Source organism: Furipterus horrens, unplaced genomic scaffold (assembly GCF_987537825.1).
Source record: "Furipterus horrens unplaced genomic scaffold, mFurHor1.1.pri manual_scaffold_12, whole genome shotgun sequence".
Lineage (NCBI taxonomy): Eukaryota > Metazoa > Chordata > Mammalia > Chiroptera > Furipteridae > Furipterus > Furipterus horrens.
Window position 1 is genome coordinate 55,342,383 of NW_028327182.1, and position 7,528 is coordinate 55,349,910.

General features: G+C 40.5%; 1 pseudogene; it reads left to right on the top strand.

Annotated features, from left to right (window-relative positions):
* Window positions 1-276: 276 nt before the first annotated feature.
* LOC149996220 (nucleolar and spindle-associated protein 1 pseudogene) lies at window positions 277-7,154 on the top strand (annotated as a pseudogene).
* Window positions 7,155-7,528: the final 374 nt, after the last annotated feature.

The following is a 7,528-nucleotide window of genomic DNA, read 5'->3' on the forward strand; positions in this document are numbered from 1 at the left end:
CTAGGTGAAATCAACTTACTGTTTTTTATTTCAATTCTTGCTACATGCACATTCTACCAACACTCTCAAACTTTGGCTAACCGATGAGGAAGGAGATCTGAAAGGAAAAGGAACTATGAGTTGCCCTATCTCCCTTTTTCCTTCTATGTCATAATTTTCAGTGTAAGTCATTGGCTAACACAGGGAATAAGAGCACAAGTAGGTGGTGCCAGAGTTCTGAACGGTGCAGTGGAGGTCTGAGGATACCCAGTGTGGCTACCTACTTTGCAGATTGCAATGACCGTCCCCTCATTGGAGGAGCTGCACTCCTTCAAGTACAATGACCTGCAGAACTTGGCCAAGAGTCTGGGCCTTGGGGCTAACCTAAGGGCAGACAAGTTGCTAAAAGCTTTGAAAGCTCACCTGAAACAGCAAGCAAAAAAAGAAAATGAACATCAGGATGAAAGTAAGGCCTCTGCATCCTCTTGTGATGAGACCGAGGTACAGATTACCAGCCAGGAACAAGCTGAGAGGGAAGCATCTGGCCATGTCAACAAAACAAGGAGAAGGTGCGGGACTGTCCATAACAGCCCCGACTCCCAAGAGGATCATTCAGAGGTAAAAACAAGTGATCCTGCTGAGTTCCAGAAGGAAGAAAAGCCAGAAAACCTGGTTCTCAGAACTGCTGCAGAAGTTCATTTTCCAGCAGATGAGAGCCAAGGAGTTGAGAACAGTGTCCTCAGGAAAAAGTGGAATAAATGGTAATGAAGATTCAATGGTACATTCAGAAAGAGTCTGGAAGATCTGCTCTTGCTTTCCCCAGAGAGGAGTTCAGAGGAGAGCGGATCTCTGCCCGCTGGCAGAGATGGGACTCGACCAAGTGGCATGGGCACTGAAGGACAGGAGACAGCGTGCTTCTGGGCAAGTGAGAACATAATTCTCCTTTATATTTTTCTCTAGTGGACTGCAGAGAGGGGTGGAAAGTTTGGGGGTGGTAGGCCGTTCTTGAGGAGTGCAGGTGCAGAGGCGCGCTCATCCACTCCCCAACCCTACCCTTGGGTCGTGGGGGCGCGCATAGGGAAGTGCCGCATAGGGAAGTGCCCTCATTCACTGGCCCAGGTGCGTGGGGCCGTGAGTCCAGATGCCCCTCGGACACTCCCCAACAGACATAAGATCAGTGCCCCAACGGGCACAGGGAGGGTCCACTGAACATGCAGAAGATCGTGCGCTGACACCCCTAGCCAGATCCAGTGGGCGCCGGGCCCCAGGCCAGAAAGCAGACCACTTGCTCAGGCTCTGCTCATGCTCGCCCAGACGGGTGAGGGAAGGCAGGTGGCTGCGGCATGGGAACAGTGGGCAGCAGCAACTCACAGATGCTCACTTCCACTGAGCACAAGTGTCCGGGGCCCTGCCCTAAGAAGCGAGAGACCAACTCCCGGAGCTCGGCGCAGCAGGACTAAGGGCACGGGCACGAGCTCCAAAACACCTCGGCCCGGCTACAATAGGCACCAATCGTGGGGCAAGCTCTCGGGCCACCCCGCCCGTGCAGGGGCTCGCGCGCAAGGACACCTCAGCTGGCTCCAGTGGGCAGCAAGGGAGTGCACCGTGCCGGCCACCGTGGGCGCACACCACTGCTGCAAGGAACAAGAACCTCTGAACCGCCACATTAGACCAGCTGGGGAACGCAGAAAAAGAAGACAAGAAACCAAGGCTGAACTGAGTAAAAACATTCCTTTTTTTTTTTTTTCCCCTTCCTTATAAAAAAGGAAAAGGGAGGAGAGGAGGGGAGGGGAGGGAGAAGAAGAGAAAAAAACCAACACCCCCCCACTATATCTCTAATGTGTTCTATATAATCTCTCCTTTTCATCCTTCCTTTTTAATTGTTGTTTATTGGTTTGTGTGTCTAGTTTAGCCCCCCTTTCACTCTAAATAAATAGAATATAATTACTATATAAATCCAATACCATACAATCCTACTTTCTTACTACATTCTGCATTCTTCCATCCCTTTCTTCTATTTTTATTAACATATAATGTAAATATTACCTACTGGCTTGTATAATCTCAACTATTATAAATCTATCGTCCCCTCTATCAAAAATCATATTTTTCCTCCCCCCAAACAACTCTTATCTATTTTTCTTATAGTATAAAAGCTCTAATCTCTTTATATTTATATTAATACTGGCTTGTTGGCTGACGATAGTGGGATAGAGGGTAGGGGATATTTTTGAGGGTGTGGGTCTCCTGCCTGGGCTCTGTGTTTATGTTTTTAACAGCATCTCCACAAAAGAACTCAAGACAAAGTGGATAGAGTGACTCTCAATCAACTAGCCAGAAGGAAGATCCTACCAAAGAACATTTGAAATATAACCAGACAGCATAAACAAATGACATAAAGGGTAAACCAAGAAGAGCAGGCTCAGGAGATCAAAGAGACTGCACCACTGAAACCCCCAGATCTCCTATAAAGAATCTCACACCACAAAGGTGGGAAGTCAAAGCAGATCATCCCCCCAAAAATAAAAAAAAAAAACCAAGAAGAATCCAACATGGTAAGACGCAAAAATAGCCCCTCAATGAAAAGAAAAGAGGAATCCTCAGAAAGAGAGATAGATGAAATAGACATAGCCCAAATTTCAGACATGGAATTCAAAACAATGGTGGTAAAGAAGCTCAATATACTCGACATCCTTAAAAACAACTATGACAACCTCCAAGGAAGTTACCAGCAGCTCCAAGAAAATTACAGGGAGCTTGCAGAGAACTACACCAGCTTAAAAAAAGACATAGAAACTATTAACAAGAACCAGGAAGAAATGAATTCAATCTCTGAACTAAAAAACACAGTAGAATCAGTCAAAAGCAGACTAAACGAAGCAGAGGATCGGATTAGTGAGTTAGAAGATAATGTAGAGAAAAACTCCCAGACAATACAGCAAAATGAAAAAAGATTGAAAAAATATGAACAAGATGTAAGGGAATTACAGGATAGCATGAGAAGAAATAGCAGGATCATTGGAATTAGAGAGGGAGAAGAAAAGGAGCATGGAATTGAAAAACCGATAGGAGAAATAGTGACAGAAAAATTTCCGAACCTGATGAGAGAAAAAGTTATGCAAGTTCAGGAAGCACAGAGGGTTCCAATGAAGAGGAACCCCCAAAAACCCACTCCAAGGCACATCATAATTAAAATGGCAACATTCTAAGACAAAGAGAGAACCCTAAAAGCAGCAAGAGAAAAACAGCAAATAACATACGAGGGAGCTCCGATAAGGCTATCAACTGATTTCTCAACAGAAACATTACAAGCCAGAAGGGAATGGTCAAAAATATTTCAAGCAATGAAAAACAAAGGCCTACAACCAAGAATACTCTACCCAGCAAGGCTCTCATTCAAAATAGAAGGTGAAATAAGGAGTTTCTCAGACAGAGGAAGACTAAAAGAATACATCTTCAGCAAACCAGCATTGCAAGAGATGCTAAAGGGAGTGTTCTAAGAAAAAAGAAAAAAAAAAAAAAGAAAAAAAAAGAGGAGAGGAACAGAGGTACAAAGGGAAATGAATAAATACACGTTAATAATAACCTTAAATGTAAATGGATTAAGTGCTCCAATTAAAAGACATAGGGTAATGGAATGGATAAGAAAACAGGACCCACATATTTGCTGTCTACAAGAAATACACCTCAAAACAAAAGATTTACACAGACTGAAAGTGAAGGGATATAAAAAATATTCCAAGCAAAAAAAGCCGGGGCAGCAGTCCTCATATCAGACAAAACGGATTTCAAAGCAAGGGCAATAAAAAGAGACAAAGAAGGACATTTCATAATACTTAAAGGAACAATCCATCAAGAAGATATAACTTTGATAAACATATATGCACCCAACATAGGAGCACCCAAATACATAAAGCAAATACTAGAAGACCACAAGAAGGATATCAACAACAACACACTCATAGTAGGGGACTTCAACACTCCATTATCAACAAAAGACAGATCATCAAACAAAGAAACACCAAGGATATACAGGCATTGAACAACACACTAAACCACATGGACTTAACTGATATAGAACTTTCCACCCCAAAGAAGCAAAATATACATTCTTTTCAAATGCACATGGGATATTTTTAAAGAGAGACCACATGATAGGACACAAAACAGGCCTCAATAAATTCAAGAAAATTGAAATCATATCTATCATCTTTTCAGAACACAATGCCTTGAAACTAAAAATCAACCTCATAGAAAAAAATCAAAGACACCCAAACTCATGGAGAATGAATAACATGCTATTAAATAATGAATGGGTTAACAATGACATCAAAGAAGAAATCAAGAAATTTCTAGAAACTAATGATAATGAGTACACAACAGTCCAAAACCTGTGGGACACAGCAAAAGCAGTCCTGAGAGGGAAGTTCATAGCAATACAGGCATATCTGAAAAGGCTAGAAGTATCTCAAATAAAAAATGTAACCCTAAAGCTACAAGAACTAGAACAACAACAACAAACAAAGCCTAGGTCAAGAAGAAGGAAGGAAATGAAGATCAGAGCAGAACTAAATGACATAGAGACTAAACAAACAATCCAAAAGATCAACAAAACTAGGAGCTGGTTCTTCGAAAAAATAACGAACTTGACAAGCCTCTAGCCAGTCTAATCAAGAAAAAAAGAGAAGACCCAAATAAACAAAATCAGAAATGAAAGAGGAGAAATCACGACTGATACCACAGAAATACAAATAATAGTTAGAAATTACTACAGACAACTGTATGGCAAGAAATTTGACAATCTAGAAGAAATGGACAAATTTCTAGAAACATACAACATTCCAAAACTGAATCAAGAAGAAGTAGAAAGTCTCAACAGACCAATAACAAAGAAGGAAATTGAAACAGTAATCCAAAATCTCCTTACACACAAAAGCCCTGGACCGGATGGCTTCACAGGTGAATTCTACAAAACATTTAGGGAAGAACTAACTCCTATCCTCCTCAAACTATTCCAAAAAATACAAGAAGAGGGGAAAATCCCAAACTCTTTCTATGAAGCCAGTATTATCCTAATCCCAAAACCAGGTCAAGACACAACAAAGAAAGAAAACTACAGGCCAATATCACTGATGAACATCGATGCTAAAATCCTCAATAAAATATTGGCAAACAGGATCCAGCAATACATCAAAAAGATCGTACATCACGATCAAGTAAGATTCATCCCAGGGATGCAAGGATGGTTTAATATTTGCAAATCAATAAATATAATACATCACCTAAACAAAATGATAGACAAAAATCACATGATCATATTAATAGATGCAGAAAAAGCATTTGATAAAGTACAACACCCATTTATGATGAAAACACTCAGCAAAATGGGAATAAAGAAAGCATACCTTAACATAATCAAGGCTATATGTGAGAAGCCTGAGGCCAACAGCATACTCAATAAACAAACAACCCAATTAAAAAATGGGCAAAGGACCTGAACAAACACTTCTCCGAAGAGGACATACAGAAGATCCATAGACACATGAAAAAATGCTCAACATCATTAGCCATCAGGGAGATGCAAATAAAAACCACAATGAGATACCACCTTACACCTGTCAGAATGGCCATCATCAACAAATCAACAAACAACAAGGGCTGGTGAGGATGTGGAGAAACAGGAATCCTACTGCAGTGTTGGTGGGAATGCAGACTGGTACAGCCACTATGGAAAACAGTATGGAATTACCTCAAAAAATTAAAAATGGAACTGCCTTTTGAATTAGTGATTCCACTACTAGGATTATACCCGAAGAATCTTGAAACACCAATTCAAAAGAAGTTATGCACCCCTATGTTCATTGCAGCACTGTTTATAATAGCTAAGTGCTGGAAACAACCTAAGTGCCCATCTGTAGATGAGTGGATCCAAAAACTGTGGTACATTTACACAATGGAATACTATGTAGCAGAAAGAAAGAAGGAACTCCTGCCATTTGCAACAACATGGATGGAACTAGAGAGAATTATGCTTACTGAAATAAACCAGGAAAAGAAAGAAAAATACCATATGATATCACCTAATACAGGAAACTAAAGAACAACACAAACAAAAGAACTAAATAGAACAAAGAGCAGAATAGCAGTTAATAGAGGGGAGGGGGTTGGGAGAGAAGGGGGATAACTAAGGGAAGGGTTTAGTCAAAGAATGTGTATAAATGACTCATGGATATGGACAACGGGGAGGGATATGATTGTGGGAGAGGGGATAGGCTGGGTGGGGGAGAGATATGGGGGAAAAAATGGGACAACTGTAATTGAAAAACCAAAAAAAAAAAAAAGAAAAAAAAAAAAAAGAAAGAGTCTGTCTACACAGATGGGATTTCCAAATCTGGAAAAAATAAAAGAATTACAAATACTACTCCAAACTTTACAGCTTCATGATCAATGGAGTCCATTGATCAATATATTAAGAGAAAAAAAAGAAACGTTTTGAATACAATTTACTCAAAGAACTGAAGAAGCAGCCCATCACTAAGGAGGTGGTGGCAACTCCAGTTGGTCTCCAAGGAAGACTCTCTATGGCTTGTACTCCTGAAAGCCAGCAGCACTCACAAGACCAGGCCCAGGGCACTGCAGATCCGAGCACCTTGTGTTTGAAGGTGTCAGTCAGGAGTTCCACTCTCTTAGCAACTAAAATGAATGTCAAATTTTTAGCTGCTACTAAAGATAATATGTACAAGCGTTCACTGACCAAGACCCCAGCCAGAAAGTCTCCACATGTGACCATATCTGGGAATACCCCAAAAGACCACGCTCTTCTTGAGACAAACAAGTTAAAGACCATAAAGAGGGATTCTGCTACAGTTGTCATCCCATTTAAGTTGTTAGCTGTCACAGCACAGACTCCAGTCTCCAACAGGAATCCAGTATTTGATCTCAAAGCAAGCTTGTCTTATCCCCTCAACTGTGAGCCACACAAAGGAAAACTTAAACTGTGTGGACGGTCTCAGAATGAGGATGTAAACAGAGTTAGTTTCCACAAGAAAACTTACAAGCAAACTCGTCTCCAGACCAGGGAGGAGAAATGGAAGAAACATGAGCAAGAATGAAAAGAGAAGAAAGCAAAAGCTTTGGGAACTCGAAGGGGTCTCATTATGACTACAGATAAATAGTTTAATATCCTGTAAATATTCCTTTATTCTGAAACTTTTTTTGGTAAATATTTTTATACTGTTCTTCCCTCTTTACCCAAAAGATCTTTTTCTGCTCTTAACCTTGTTCATAATATATAGTGTCTGTCTGTGGGTTCTTCACATGCTACAATCTTTGAAAAGATGTTAGTACCTTAAAACTCAAAAATTATTTGAAATGGTCTTAACCTAAATCCTGTACAACTCAGTTTTCTAATGAGACCCATCCAACAGATTTTAAAAAAATTTCATCCTATAGATTCTTATTTCCTCTGCTGGCTTTAATATGAACAGAATTGCAATCCTCTTCTGGGCATGAGAACTTACCTGACAGGAGCTAGTTATACTGCAAGCTT